Consider the following 16415-nt stretch of genomic DNA (forward strand, 5'->3'; position numbering starts at 1 on the left):
CTCAGCCTCACCTTGGGAAGAGGAGCCACTCAATCCTCCCAACATGGGGATATGGGACTCGCCCTGCTGACAGCTCGGCTGGTCCCAGCAGGATCAGGGCCCTGCCCAAAACTCTGCCCTCTTGCCCCACGGGCCCCGGCCCAAGTTTGCTCCGTGAGAACAAGTGTGGAAAGAGGCAGGGAAGCAGGTCCAGAGTTGGAGGTTTGGCCTCACTGGACTTCAATGACCCATCTCCTCCTCGGAGTCCTCCCATGTCCTCCTGCTTTCCCTTCCGTCACTTGGAAGGCCAGTGTCCAGGGCCCCTTGACAGCTCAGAGCCTCCCCATCAAGTCTCCCCAGCTTCCTCCTCTTGTCCTCCCACAGCCTCATCAGACTCAGCTACCACCGGCTGCCCCGAGACTATGACAATCCCCAGTGAGGATTCATGCCTAATGTCTTATTAAACACTCAGGAGGTAGGGCACAGCCTTACCCCCTCCTCCCCGCTAATGACCAATGGGGAAAAGAGGTGAAGAGATGAATTTTTTGGTTGGCAGGGGCACAGGGGTTGGTATTTTGGTGGCAGGTATTGAAAGCAAACACCTTACCTTTGGTTCTATTTGATTCTCTCTTTTCTTCCTTCTTTCTTCCTTTCTTTCTTTCTTCCTTCCTTTCTTTCCTTCTTTCTTCCTTTCTGCCTTTCTTTTTTTTTTTGGCACGCGGGCCTCTCACTGTTGTTGCCTCTCCCGTTGTGGAGCACAGGCTCCGGACGCGCAGGCTCAGCGGCCATGGCTCACGGGCCCAGCCGCTCCACGGCATGTGGGATCTTCCCGGACCGGGGCACGAACCTGTGTCCCCTGCGTCGGCAGGCGGACTCTCAACCACTGCGCCAGCAGGGAAGCCCACTTTCTGCCTTTCTTTCTTCCTTTTCTCTCTTTCTTTCTTTCTTCCTTCCTTCTTTCTTTCCTTTCTTTCTTTTTTCATTCTTTCATTTATACTGACATACACGTACATACATACACACCCATAGTCTGACAAAATGCAACGAGGGATTTCTGCACGGGGCAAACACAGAGATGGAGATTTATTTTAGGACCAAAGTCTCTGGGACTGAAGAGCTGGCGCAGGTAGCAGAGGGGCTACAAGGAGCATATTTGGGACACGTGGCCTAGAAGTGTTCCTACAGCTGGTGTGGTGCCTTGGACCCTTGGGAGCAAGTCCCAGGTTCAGCTTGGCCTGGGCATCCGTTCGTGATCCCCATCCAGCGGTGACCCCAGCAGGCCTGGCTGCCGGGACGGGGACAGCGCAGGAAGAGGAAAACACGAGGACCACACTTCCCAAGGCTCTGCAGGGCGAGGCCCCCCAGAGGGAAGGGAGAGGGGACCCTGGAGAGGTGGCCTGGGGCCCTGTCTTCTCCCAAGCAGGGGCAGGGTGGGAGACACCTTAGTCCCCCGCCGCACCCTGACCCGAGTGTTGGAGCTGCTCTCAGAGGGGAGCTAACAGACTGATGGATCTGCCTCCATCCAAGTGTCACCTGCTGTGGGGACAATAGGGCAGCTTCTTAAGCTCTGCACATTGCCTCTCAGACCTGGGCCCTGGCAGTTTCCTTTCTTCTTCTTTTTAATGGGGCTTTAAGGCCCAAAATACACTCTCTCTCTCACACGCACGTACACAAAGGGAGGGTGGCAGGAGCAGCCGAACCCCACAGTGTGGCTCAGGCTTTAAAAATGCACAGGCGGTGCTTGGGGACGTGTCACAGCTTGGCTGAGAGCACGGTGGCACTGGCAGGCAGGGGGACGCAGAGAACGGGAACCGGATTTAGGACTGACTGGAAGGTCGACAGGAAAGGAAAGCCAGCGCGTGGCATCTATGCACAGAAACGGGAAGCGCTGCCGAGCATCTTCTCGGCAGCCACGGTCGCCTCCGGGCGTGAAGACCTGGCCCGCGGTCAAAGGCCTGCCCGCCGGACACACGCACGCCCGGCACCTTCCTTCTCTCAACCTTGGCTTCTGCTGATGCCGACGTTCGGAGGTGCTCTGCTACCCTCTGTCCCCGCCACGGCACCACCAACCACACACACAAGACCCGTCCAGTCTCCCAGGCTGGCTTTGGTCTCCATCCACATTCAGACACCTTTCTTTTTTTTTTTTTTTTTTTTCTTTTTGCGGTACGCGGGCCTCTCACTGTTGTGGCCTCTCCCGTTGCGGAGCACAGGCTCCGGATGCGCAGGCTCAGCGGCCATGGCTCACGGGCCCAGCCGCTCCGCGGGATGTGGGATCTTCCCAGACCAGGGCACGAACCCGTGTCCCCTGCATCGGCAGGCGGACTCTCAACCACTGCGCCACCAGGGAGGCCCCACATTCAGACACCTTTCTGTCTAACTATCCTATCACCTAACCATCTCCCACGCCCCAGAACTTTCAACGATTTGACCCAAGTCTGATTAAGCCTTTGTTCTTAAAATGCCCTCCTATTGCTTCCTAGAGGTGCGACCAGGTCTTGTTTCTCTCACTAGGAACAGCGTGACCTCCAAGCTCAGGCTCAGTGACGTCCGCCTCTCCTGTCTTCTCCCGGCCGCGGTGGCCGTCACGTGATTAGGGACAGCATGGAAGCGCACAAACACAAGGGTGGGCTCCATTTTCACTGTCCACCAAGCTTTTGCATGGCTGGGGACAGTCCTGGCCCTGCAAACACCCATATGCCCCCTCTTCCGTTCCTCTCGTGAGCAAATGAACTTTTCTGTGCTTTTTTTCTTTTTCTGCCCAAAGCTGTTTTGCCAAGGGGGCCCTTCTTTTCCCGTTTGGTTACATGGAAACCTCTGCCTGCTGCCTAATCACATCCAGTGGTCCCGTGTTGTCATGTTATATCAAAAGACTGCGAATGCTTTATACTCCAAAAACCACAGCACATGGGGGATTAGACCAGAAGAATTTAACTTACTTAACTGTGAGATAAAGTCTGGTTAGGGAGATTACAGCTGTTTACCCGAGAAGTAAATATCTCTGAGCTCTGACTAGGCTGGAGGAGGGGAGGGCTTGTCTGGTAATTTCATCATCTTGCAGGAAGAAAAAGGAGAGAAGAAAAGGGAGAATGAAAGATGAGAGGTGATAATCTCTGAAGTCGAGATCACTCTTGTGTTACAGCACATGCCAGAAATAAAAGATAACCGCGCTCGCAAATGCGCTGAGAGATGGCCGGCTCAGACACGGGGGCCGCCCGCCTGCTGCTTCAGAGACGGGGAGCGTCAGGGGGCAGGCTAAGGGGGACCCAGAGATAACTGCTCCAGGCAGAAGAAAATGAGTGAGGGGGGAGGTTCCAGGAAGAGAGATGGGCAACACAGAAAGGCTGTCCTGTCTCCTCTCTTCCAGAACAAATATATCCTTAGACTCCAATCATTTTACACCCAGAGCAAGATTCTAAACCATCAAATGGAGGTATTCTCAACTGTGGGCAAGACGACAGGAGGAAAGGAAGAGCATATCACCCAGAAAGGGGATGGCGGAAGAGAGGAATGTGCAGTTTGCAAAGCATGCTTTATGATCTACTTCAAATTTTTTAAAATAATAATCATTGCTTTTGTAAGGTAAGTTGCCGCAAGTAACGCTCAACAAAATGATGTCATGGGAGGGCTTCCCTGGTGGCGCAGTGGTTAAGAGTCCGCCTACCGATGCAGGGAATACGGGTTCGTGCCCCGGACTGGGAGGATCCCATATGCCGCGGAGCGGCTGGGCCCGTGAGCCATGGCCGCTGGGCCTGCGCATCCGGAGCCTGTGCTCCGCAACGGGAGAGGCCACAACAGTGAGAGGCCCGCATACCGCAAAAAAAGAAAATAAATAAATAAATAAATAAATAAAATAAAATAAAATAAAATAATAATCATTGCTTTTGTAAGGTAAGTTGCCGCAAGTAATGCTCAACAAAATGATGTCATGGGAGGGCTTCCCTGGTGGCGCAGTGGTTGGGAGTCCGCCTGCCGATGCAGGGGACGCGGGTTCGTGACCCGGTCCGGGAGGATCCCACATGCTGTGGAGCGGCTGGGCCCGTGAGCCATGGCTGCTGAGGCTGCGCGTCCGGAGAATGTGCTCCGCAACGGGAGAGGCCACAGCAGTGGGAGGCCCGCGTACCACAAAAAAAAAAAAAAAAAATGATGTCATGGGAAAAGCATGGGCTTCTGACATCAGGATGTGTTTGGTGGTTCCTCAGCTTACTAGCTGGAAGGCTTAGGAAATGACTTCACCTCTCTGAGCCTCCATGTCCTCATCTGTAAAATAGGGTCTCGCCTATTTAGGGACAAGACTAACGCCTGTTAGGGACCTGACTCCCTAACACAGCTGTTGTGAGAACAAATGCCATCCTGTAACTAAATGCTTGGTATTTGGAAGACACCCAGTTATTGTTTGTTTCTCCACCATCCTTTCTGAGTCCTTAAAATTATAGAATATCAAAGAGATATGTGTCCTGGGTCATCTGGTGCTCACCTCATGCAAACTGAGGGTCACTTCATCCCCATCACCATGCCTCCTGGAGGACAGTGATGGCCAAGAACCTGCTGCCCGGCTCTGAGCCGGGTGACTTGCAGGGGAGCCCTGACTCTTCCCCTGACTGTGTACATATGGTTCGGGCAACTCACTTCCAGCCTCTGGAAGCCTTCATTTCACCTGGTCAAAAAAAAAAGAATGTTAGGCCATATTAATCCTAGTACTTCTTAAAATTCTTTCAGCAAATGGTTTTGGCGCTGGCAGCCTGGAGTGGTTTCCCAGAGGGAGTAAGGAGAGTGTCAGGGAACTCAGAACGGGGGGTTCTGGGGAACAACAGAGGACGCTGGGGAAGGTCAACCAGGAAAAGAGAAGCTGGGGGTGGGGCCACAACAGTCCTCCCAGGCCGACGGCCCCTTCGCATCCAATCACATTAGTATAAATGACCTAACTTTCACTGGGTCACTCAGGATGTCCGCCCCTCTGTAATTAACCCCCAGTGTTTCTAGAATCCCTAGGGGTGCCTCATGCATGCCCAAGGCACACACAGTCAGTTTTCTTGTCACCCACCACGTGGTTCCCCTTGGCCCGCTCCAAGCCCTCTGCCGGGACACTGACCCCCATCGTCTCTTGCTGGGCACTGCTGTCCCTGCCACCGCAGAGGTGCTGGAGGCCCCTGAGCCAAGTGTCTGTGGGGCTCCACCACGTGGTGGAGGAGAGAGCCGTTCTCCCCATCGTGGGTTTTACTCTCAAGACCAGTCCCAAAGCTAGTTCCCAGGTGACCACCACGTATTAGTTTAAAGCAGCCCTTTCCATCTCTATATGCTCTCCATAAGTTGCCGAAAGAAGTCCAGTGGGAGCTGAGCTGCACCCAGAGTCGGTTGTGAGCAGCACCCCAGGCCATGCTCAGAATTTCTCCTGCCCTGCTGCAATCAAAGCTTGGTTACCAGGCCACTGTTTGCGCTCAGTTCCTTCTTCCTCCAAAACGAGCTCCTTCCCAGGAGGTCCCACGGTCTCTCTTGCAAATAGACTTTGAACAGATCCACCCCGCAGTTCACCAGGCCGGCTCAGACATGCCTGACCAGCCTGGGCTCAGGCTGCAACTCCCTGCAGGCTCCCCGAGGGCCAGCCTGCCACGTGGGAGAGGCACTGCACTGGTGCCTCCCAGCCTCAGCAAGACCAGCAGGTGGAAGCTGCAAGGAGACAGAATTGTTTTCCTTGTATGTTGAGCCCAAAATTGAATGCATGTGCCTGTAGGTGGAATGAAATGTGTCAGGTGGCCATGAGTGTCCTGTATCATGAACTGTTTAAGTCAGATGGTTCCCTAAAAGGGATGTCGTTTAAAGATTCCCCAAGTGTCAGACATCACCCTGGAAATCTGTGCATCTATCATCTTTCATGGCGCAGTGCTTACTGGGAAACACCTCCTGAATTGCCCCAGAAAAAAGGTCCCAGGCTTAGCAACTGGCTTCATTGTCCAGGGAGAATAAGCACCCTGGATTCCTCTGCAGAATCTAGTTTTCACGAATCAGACCCTCAGGTCTGCAGATGGAAGTGTGTTGTACAGTAGCCAGGACCTTCTGCAACTTGCAAGGATATTGCCGAGTGATTGAGCCCAAGGAAGACCCCCTGGGTATCATCACACTTTGGGGGATCAAGTTTTCCCAGGAGAAGAGATAACCTGGGGAGTACATTAGCACCCCACAAACGTACTAGGAGGGGCATGCAGCAGAGGCACATTCATATTTTCAGGTTAAGGTAGTAAAAATGAACTCTGAGTAGGAGTCAAATGACTGGAGAATGAGCCATAGCTGCTGCCCATGCAAACTGGGACTTCAGGCAAGTCATGGAAACTCTGAGCCTCCATTTGCTCAACTGTAAAGTGGGCCTAATAACAGGCACATCATAAGGCTGATGTGAGGAATTAAAATAATTATGTAGAGTACATGGTGAGCTGCACCAAGCATTCTAGAGCTGAGCTCTCCTTCGTGTCTTATTCGACTCTCTATGTAATAGGGAAGAACAAATCGGACTCCATATTGGATCTGTTTCTTTTACTTTAACCTTTGTGTTCTATTGTTTTTGCTACAAGAATGTTGCCTAGTGCCTGAAATATACAGGATAGCTCATTCTCAAGGCTCTGACCTTTAAAGGTATAACACTTCCATTCATAGAGAGATAAAAAGTTGCAGAACAGAAAATAACATTTGTCTTGTTAGAGGTTTTACAGGAACATCAGTTACCTGCTGCAAGAACAAAGGATTCTGACACCAAGAAGTTTGTGACAACCAACCACTCCCCTCCCTTTCAGCATAAAAGAAGCCTGAATTCTGTCTCCGGTAAGATGGTTCTTTGGGACACTAGTCCATCATCTTGGTCTGCTGGCTTTCCAAATAAAGTCACCATTCCTTGCCCTAACGACTCATCTCTCAATTTATTGGCCTGTTGTGCAGCAAGCAGTACGAGCTTAGACTCGGTAACATCTACCCCCAGTGCCTGCATCCCCACCTGATAACGCCACACCAGGGTTCAACAAATGTCCATTGAATGAACTGATGTTTCTCCAGAGAAGAAACATCTCCAGAAGGCAATCAACAGTTAAAAGTTCTAGGAAAGGGGCTTCCCTGGTGGTGCAGTGGTTGAGAGTCCGCCTGCCGACGCAGGGGACATGGGTTCATGCCCCGGTCCGGGAAGATCCCACATGCCGCAGAGCAGCTGGGCCCGTGAGCCATGGCCGCTGAGCCTGCGCGTCCGGAGCCTGTGCTCCTCAACGGGAGAGGCCACAATAGTGAGAGGCCCGCGTACCGAAAAAAAGAAAAGTTCTAGGAAAGCTAAATCTGCCTTTAACTTAGGCAAGATCCACAGTGCAGGCAGAGAGGGCTACCAGGCCAATTCAGAGGCAGGGACCCCCGCTGTGTGGAGGCATCCAATCCCAGGAGCCTTGGTGGCTGGTAGAGCGAACTCTCTAGAATTCACGCTCTAGAATGAAGTCTCCCCACAGAATGTGGGAAGTAGAGAATGGCAGAGCCACACCAAGGGGCAGATACTTCCCTGAACACCCACCTCCCTCAGCAGCCCTGGAACCAGCCCTACACACAGCATCTCAGCACGCACGGTTCAAGCTCAGCGCCACGTCCCCAATCACCGTGTGCGGGCACATCTGGGGCACTCACACAGGACAGCAAACGTGAAAGCTGCTCACGCCAAGGGTTTATGGAAAACCGTGTGCTCTCCCTAGACCTCCCGATCCTGTACGCTACCGTGTGGTGACGCTTCACTTGCAGATGGGCACCAGACAAGCACCAATTCACTCACTCATTCGACAAGCATTGCCGGAGCCCCTAATCCGTAACAGACACTGTCACAGGGTGGGGAGGTGGGAGTGGTGGCTGAGGAGGGGACGACAGCTAGAGTAGGACACAGCATCCACCAAAATTTGCCCTGCCTTAGGGAGTAGTCACGTCTATCCAGGAGACAGACGTTCCATAATAGCCAAACAAATAAATGCGTACGTGCAAACTGCGGTCTTTGCTGTGAAGGAAAAGTATAGGGCCTCTAAGGGGCCACCGTCAGAAAAGGTTTCTCTGAGGAAGCGACATGGAACTCAGCCTTCAGGCTGAAGAGTAGAGTCAAGCTCTTCAGAGCAGTAGGAACAGCATTTAGGAGGCAGGAACGTGACTGAGAGAGTCCAAGAGTTGCCATAAGGGTGAGTGGAAAAAACAGTGATGGAGTGGGCCAGAGGTCTATCTTATCCTAAATGCAGGGGATCATCAGTAAAGGATCTTCAGCGAAGACTGGTAAGATCAGATTTGGGGCTTTAAAAAGATCCTCCCCAGAGAAGGAAGCAGAAAGGACTCAAGAGGGGAGCAGTTAAAAAGCTATTTCGGGGGTCAGGCGGGAAGGGGGTACAGTGGTGATCTGCACAAAAGTGGGGTGGCAGTGCAGAGGGACCAGCCAATGTTGATTCTGTTTGAGCTGCCACCTCCAGGAAAAGGTCAAAGAGCAAGAGGAAAACAACCCTGTGTGCTCAAGGAAAATTATGAGAATACATTTAAAGCAATCCTAAAGTCTTAGAGTCTGAGGACATGTAATTAGAGTGCAAAGATAGATCTTCAGCCCAGATCATTCACAGAGCCTCGGGCTACTACTTAAAGAAAAAAGAATAGAAGGAAACACACCAGTTTGTTAACAGCAGTTATCTCGGATTACGGCTGCTTTTTCCTCCCATCGTTGCGGGTTTCTGTTTTCCAAGTTTTCTATGATCATGTATGTGTTTCTCCTGGAATTAGGGAAAAAATCCATAGATTAATTGAAAAAATAATAATGTCTTCTTCTCAATTCCTGGGTGTGTTTCCGGAAAAGAATTAAGGGTGTCTGCTGGGATTTCATCTTCCCAGCGGGATGCTTATCCTTCCTACGGAATAAAGACGGAGAGGCATTCAGAAGTGACTACGAAATTCTCACTGCCAGAAAGTTCCAGATCCTTAGGACAAACACACACACAGTGATTGCTTCCTTCAACTGCCCCTATAAAACGTACAGCTTCCTTCGCAGCTGACCCTGTACCATCACCTCCCGGCCACACCCTCCCCGAGGGGCTCCCCTTGAAGCTGACAACTCCCCGAAACGACTGTCAACTGGACCAGAGATGGAAGTGGGACTCAAGGTAGACCAAATGGATTTTCTCTCTCAGGAATTTGGAACTGAGGCAATGAGACTCAGTGAAGAAAGATGATGGTACTTGGACAAAAATATGGTCCTCTAGCATCAGGGCAACGTTGATACAAGTGTTCCTGTAGCATCAGGGCACAGCGGATACAAGTCAAAGCCACGAAGAAGTAAAAACTGAGACACTCCCGGAGGAAACCCCTAAGAGGGGCAGGAACAGAAACAGAGGCAGATCAGAGACTACATGGCTCCTTGGAAGGTAGAAGAAGGAAGCCGCTCCCATCTGCGGCCCACCTCATTCCCCAGATGGTCTGTCTCCTCTTAGCTGTCTGAAAGATGGGCTGTTGTGTTCCTTCAATAGATCCTGTTTACTTGAATTTGTCTGAGGGGTTTCTCTTCCATATAAAACCAAAGAGCTTCAACTAACAAACTCTCCTATTCAGCCAGCAGCCCAATTTCTCGTTGTTTACGAGCAGATGATCCATCCTGCTGATGATCAAGCCTCTGCCCAGGCCTAAGTCACTGTGATCTGGGGAAGGCCATGGGCTAGGGTCTCTCCCCTCCAACCAGGCAGCACCACCCAACCAGGTCAGGCCAGGCTCCTACTCCAAGCCGGGTCAGCATCTCCACTCTCCAAAGCTCAACAAACCAAGACAGGGCTGCAGCTCCCCTCAAAGGCCATCTGGCATATCCACCAAGAAGAAGTCAGTGCCCTGTGGTCTCAAGAACTTCCTCAAGGCAGAGGCTTTGCCCCTTGGGGAGAAACCCCTCCCCTCCATAGGAGGGCCAAGGGCCCAGCAGCCACCGCCTTAAGCCAGAGGAGGGAGGGAGTTTGACAGCTCCAAGGTAAAGCCTCTTTTTATTAAGACAACACAGCAAACTTTTTTTAACCGCAACTGACATCACTCTAATAAATCACCATCATGTCTTGTGGGATAGAAAAAGCCAAAACACTGTCACATTTGATTTTGCTGGCTACTCTCGCCTAGAGAACAAACCATGTGTTTTTAATCAACAACACTTTGTTTTGCATTTCTCAGACCCCAATACTCTTTAAATAGCTGCTTTTACCAGAGGGCTATTTTAAACCCAGGGCCAGCTTCTTTGCAGAGGACATTAAGAAACAGAACACCACGTTACCAGTTCCCCAGGCTGATCCAAGCACTTTCTCTGCTGGGATGATTATGTATTGGGAGGTTCTCTCTGTCTGTTTCAGAGGGGGCTTTCCTTGTCCCTCTTTGGGAATTGAATTACATGTCTTCCCAGAAAGTTGGAGGGTTTTTTTTTTTTTTTTTTTTTTGGTTTCTTTAACAGGCAGCGCAACTGGGTTATGGGAAAAAGGCAAATTCCCAGCCAAAGGAAACAGAGAAAGTCACATCTGGGACGAGGATTCCAGAGGAGTGAAAGAGGAGGTGGCAGAGGTGGGGGACTGTTGGAGGGGCAGGGAGCAATGAAATAAGATTTCTGGAAGGGCACATGTCAATTTCTGATGCAAAGAGGCCCCGGGCTTCTTGGAGGCTGATGGGCTAGGACCAACTGAAGCCTGCAGGGGATTCATCCTTTGGATCTTGGGGGACGGGTAGCACCTCAAGGCAAGAATAAGCTGTGTGCAGGAACCTTGCACTAAAAGGGGCTGCTTCCCTGACTGCCCAGTCAACACACCAGGATCTCAGCAGTGCCTGGCAGCTGGGCTCACTGTGTCCTGACGTAGGTCCGCAACAACACCTGGCTTTGGAAAAACGATAGAAGGGGGCTGCGGGAGAAGACCTTAACCTTCAACTAGAGATACACTGTACACTGTTTGTGGAACAGTTAACTGAAGCCCAGTGGAACAATTCAACCAAAAATACAGACGTGGCTTCCGTGTGGTTCTGGTGTCAACCACTATCCCTCAGCTGTCTGGTAAAATTCTTTTCTTTGAGCGACTAGTGAAATCTTCCAACACGGGTCAGCTCAGGGCTTTCTTCTTCCCTGGAGGTCCTAATTGTTCATCCTCTGCTGGTCAGATGATGCATGCCACCCAGGGGGGCCCCATGCGGATGCACCCAGACCCAGGCCCTTGCACATCACGCTCATCCCTCCCTGGGTCTGAGCCGACAGTCTAACTACAAAGAACTCACTCTCAGTTGTTCAAAGTTCACTCTTTCGTGGAGAGGCTTCATCAACTATACACTCTGGTTATTCCTTTTTCTATGTATTATTGCATAAAATCACGGAATGTGTAAGCATGATATTAACCCATGGAAAACCTACTCTGTCGATATCCTCTGCAAAATCGCCTGCCTCCACGCTCCCCAAACACCTGCAACTGTGTTGGGGAAGGCAGTAGTTTATAAACACACCTGTCATTGGGAGGGGTGTGGTCTTCCAGGCTGAATGCTGTCTGGAAGACCCTCTCCCATGACTCAAAAGCCTTCATTCCATGGGCAATTCTGTCTCCTTCTCAGAGATGAGCCAGCATATGAGTAGCTATTGACTCGCAGCCTCACTGGGATTTGCTGTTATCATGGTCACCTCTGGGGATTTCATCTGGCCACGTAGGAGTCTTGGGGCTGACTATTTACAAGTCCAGGTTAGGGATGACTTTCCAGTTACGTATGCCAAAGAGGTATTTAACTCATGGCCTGGAACCTTAATGTTCTATGGCAAATGTTTTCATTCATTTGGATGTCTTCACAGAATAAACCAAGAAACCTGAAAAAAATAGTCAAATATTGGAAAACATCTTCTGGTTGCTATTTATGTGGGGATTCAAGACCAGATTCAGAAGGAAGGGTGTGTGTGTGTGTGTGTGTGTGTGTGTGTGTGTGGTGGGGAGAACTGAAGATTTCACGGTTGGTACCTGACAGGAACACCCTCAAGCAAGCCTCCGGAGTTGCCTCACAGATTTCTTCCTATGTTCACCTCCACCTGCTTCCCACATCTGCCATCCCCGGCCATGGCCAGGTGCACAGAGCTGTCAGGATTAGGGAAGGGATAGAGCCTTGCTACCCAAAGTGTGATCCACGCACGGCATTGGCACGCTTATTAGCAAAGCCCAAGTCCCCCTGCCCCGCATGGATGGACTCCGAATCTACATTTTAATAAGATCCGCCAGGAGATCTGTATGAACATTAAATCTGAGAAGCACTGGTATTTCTTAAGCCTGGCTACACATCAGAACCACCTGGATTTTGATACTAAGGTTTAACTGTAGATCAATTAAATCAGAATTTCTAGAGGCGGGGTCCAGGCTTTGGAAGTGTAACCATCCTGTTCAATGTACAGCCTGGGTAGAGACTACTGGTCCACAGACGCCAAAGCCGCCATTTGAGCCACTCCTTAGCTCCAAGCACCATACAGCCGGCCTGTCCGTGGTAGTGATACCACACGTCTGAGGACCAGAGACAAGCAGGGAAGAACAGCCGTGAAGGCCCAGGAAGCGCAGCCCCAAGGAATGCATCGTTCCTCTCCCAAACAAGCCAAGCAGGCTGCGGTGGGAGAGCAGATTGGAGAGCGCGGCCACCGCACGGCAGAGACCCACAGGTCACACTGGCCGTGACCTCCCTGGGAAGGCAGGTGCAGCAGCCCCCAGATCAGGAGCGCCCCCTAACCCGGAGGGAGCCCCCAGCAGCTCCTGTCTCGGTGCATCCAGAAAAGCCAGGCCAGCCCGGTGAAGGATTTCAGCCCGATTTATAGGGACCTTTGCAAACAAAACGTGCTTATTAGTAAATAATAATTACAGGAGAGCCGGTGCCCCGGGGGGAGCAGGTAACATGGGATCCCATTTTCTAACGCCCTCCATGAACAAACCCTGTTTGAAATTAAAACATCCCTGCTGTCAACACGAGTGTTTAAAGGGGTTTCTGTAATAGAAGCGGTAACTCTAATGCCGACTGTTCACGGAAGCCTTGCTCATTTACAGGGAGCTCTCACAGATACTAATGCTTTTAAGCCTCCAAACAAGCCTGGGAGGCAAGTATTTTTCCTTATCCCATTTTTAGATGAGGAAACAAGCCCAGGATATTAGACAGGGCAGGCCCAAGGTCACTCAGCTAGTGACCGCATCAAGGGGCTGGGCCTTGGGATCCAAGGTGGGTACCCAGTGCCCTGGCCCATGGCTGCCTTCCAAAGTGCACTCATGTCATCTGGTCAAAACTCTAATCCCACCAGAAAACTTGCCCTCCTTCACTTCTGGAATTCCCTTTGCTGCTGGCGACCAGAGCCTCTGGGACCCTACTTACGTGCTGTGTGCCAGCTGACCTCTAGGGAGACATGTTTGTGGTACCCAGGTGGGCCCCTCTCCGAGACTTAAGGCAGCTATGAGCAGGAGTTTGCCAGCCAACGGGAGAGCGGGGGCAGGTAAAACTCGAAGAGTTTACACATAGGCGCACGTGCGCGCGCACACACACACACACACAGTTTTTCAACAGTAGTACACATTCAGAGTCATGTTTCTAGTCGCCCCTAAATTCTGGGTGGAAGTCGTGAGCCAAAGAAATCGTGAACACTTCAAATATGGCGACCAAATCGTAAACGTCATCACCAACTTGCAGAAGATTAAGGAATCTGGGAACAAATCAGCCTGGTGTAGACAGTGACTTACGGAGACGTGTCAGAGAGAGTCAGAGGAGCCAACGACTTCAAATCCTGTAAAGTTTCTTAATCGAGTGACACTATTATTTGAAATTGGCAGAACACCAATGGATTTAGTCCAAAGACATAATATATGCCTTTTTTTTCTTCGGGTTTTCTTTTTTAAGGGCATTAGGGTTTTAGTTCTTTTTCCTTTCTTCTTGAGGGTTTTTTTTTTTTTTTGGCAATATATCGCTTTCTTTTCTCAAATCCGTTTCCATCCGACATACAGAAAATGGACACATTCCAGGGAGCCCGACACCTCCCTTCTCCTTGCACCCTTAGAAGAGCAGCCTCCTTGGTTAAACTGGCCGGCTCTGCGAGCCACAAGCAAAAGCACACAGTTTTGTGCAAATGGTTCAGCTATTCCCTTGCAGGGAAAGAGGATGTGGGAGCCTTCGCCACAGAATCACCCCCGAGATTATGGGGGACCTTCCCCTTCAAAGGTCTCCTCCATCCCCCTCCCTCTCAGGGGCTCCACTCACAAGGCTGCACAGCCCCAGGCGCCCCTCTGTATTTCCTCCCAGCCTTCCCGGGCCTCAGCCCCACTCCCAGGGCGGCCCTCCCTTCCCGGGGAGGCCCCAGAGAGGCCGTTCAAGGCCCTGGGAGACTCTCGTTCCTGTAGCTCCCCTCCCACGGCCCGGAGAAACCCCGGAGATCAAAGGCTCAGCAGCAGACCAGGTGTCCAGCCTCGTTCACAGGCCACGATTAATCAAACTCCTGACTCACAAGGAGATCAAACCCGGCCCCCTGCCAGCTGTTGGTTAAAGCTGGCCTTCAAGTTGCCCTCATTAAATTTCCTCTCCCTCTCTCCCTGCTGACTCTGCCCCGTGACCATCTCTCTCTCTCTCTCTCTCTCTCTCTCTCTCTCTCGGATCTTTCTCTCAGCGCCCGTTTCCTCTCCCTCCTCCCTCCTTCCACTGGCCTATCAGTTTCTGATCTCCGTCCCCGCCCCCCGCCTCCCCAGCTCCCCGACACCTCAACTGCTCTGTTCTCTTGGTCCGATTCCTTCAAACATCCACGGTCCCCAGACTCCCTCGCCTGGACACTCTCTCCTGGACCCTCCTGCTCGGCCCCTGAAAGTTCCAAGAGGAAGTCATCGGGGGTGTCTGCTGGGGGGGGGTCGGAGAGCGGGTTTCCCCTGCTCTCAAGGCCAAGGATGAGTTCATCCATGCAGAACTGAATTCTCACCTGCCCCTCTTTGCAGCAGACACAGGCCTGCCCAGCACCACAAGCAGACACACACACACACACACACACATACAGATACACGTACACACACATACAGACAGACACAGAGACAGATACACATACATACACATACATGCACATACACATACATACACACATATACACACACACAGACACACACAGAGACACACACAGATACACATGCACACACATACAGACAGACACACACAGAGACACACACAGATACACATGCACACACATACAGACACATACACATACATGCACATACATACTCACAAACACGTACACACATACAGACACACACAGACATGTATACACACTTACAGACACTGAGAAACCGACACACACACATACAGATACATACACACACAGACATACACACACACAGACACACAGACATACATACTCACACATACACACATACGCATATATACATTCTCATACACAGACATACACAAACACATGCGCATACACACATGCACGCATACCTACACACATACATACCTACACACGTACACATACCCACAAATCCCAGCTGGCCAGTCCCCGCCTTAGCACGGTTCTCGACTGCCTCACCCCTGAACGGGAAGCAGCAAGTACCCACTAGAAGTTGGAACACAGGCAGCGGGCCTTCGTTTTCCTCCCAGCTCTGCCCAGAATGGGGAAATTTTGAATCCTGACTTCTCACCGGCTGATGTGTTGAGAATATTCACTCCAGTTGTCTGAGGTTTGTTTTTATACACTTTTTCCTACAACAAACACTGACAAAAAAAAAAAAAAAAAAGCGAATCCAGGCTGCAGAGCAGTGTCCTCTCTTTTCTCCGTCTCGCGACATATACATCTATGTATTTTTTAACTTGTTTTCCATTTCAGTGGTTCTTCAAGCGCACAGGCGTGAGAAAACACAGATGGATCGGAGCAGGGCCTGTCGGAGCCGTGCGCGGGAGGCTTCGCACCGCGCTGGAGATTTTTAGAAGTCTTGGAAGACCTCAGGATGCAGAGGGGTTTTTTTTGGTTTGGGGTGGGTTTTTTTTCCCTTTCCTCCTTATAGACTTGGAATGTTCTCCTCGCTTCCTCTCCCAGTTCTATTCCTCTAGCCCTGCATCACCTGCTGCGGCTGGGAACGCAGGGGCCCTTGGCCTCGGTGAATGGCTCGCTGTGGCTGCCCCGGGCGTGACCCCTCTACCTGCCCATGTTTCCCCAGCTGTGGTGAGGCGAGCCCAGGGGAGGAGAGGCCATCCGTCACCCGGGCGGCAGCAGAGGCCTGAATGAGGGCGAGAGGGGTCAGGGCTTGCCCACTTGGGCAGCTCAGAGCGGAGCAGAGGTATTACAAATTGTTCAGATATCAGGGCCGGCCTTGATTGATGGTGAGGAACGAGGGGCAAGATGCTGGCACTGGGGCCCAGCCTGCGCTCCGGTCCTCCCGGCTTCCTCCCAGCCCACCCCACAGCGGCCCCTCTTCCCCAGC

The 16415-nt window shown here is 51.5% G+C and overlaps 1 protein-coding gene across 1 annotated transcript in view; it reads left to right on the forward strand.

Moving 5' to 3' along the window:
* ERLIN2 (ER lipid raft associated 2) overlaps positions 1 to 16415 on the forward strand; it is a 333405-nt gene that overhangs the window by 113871 nt on the left and 203119 nt on the right. The gene's annotated exons all lie outside the window — the stretch shown is intronic.

Source organism: Mesoplodon densirostris, chromosome 20 (assembly GCF_025265405.1).
Source record: "Mesoplodon densirostris isolate mMesDen1 chromosome 20, mMesDen1 primary haplotype, whole genome shotgun sequence".
Classification (NCBI taxonomy): Eukaryota; Metazoa; Chordata; class Mammalia; order Artiodactyla; family Ziphiidae; genus Mesoplodon; species Mesoplodon densirostris.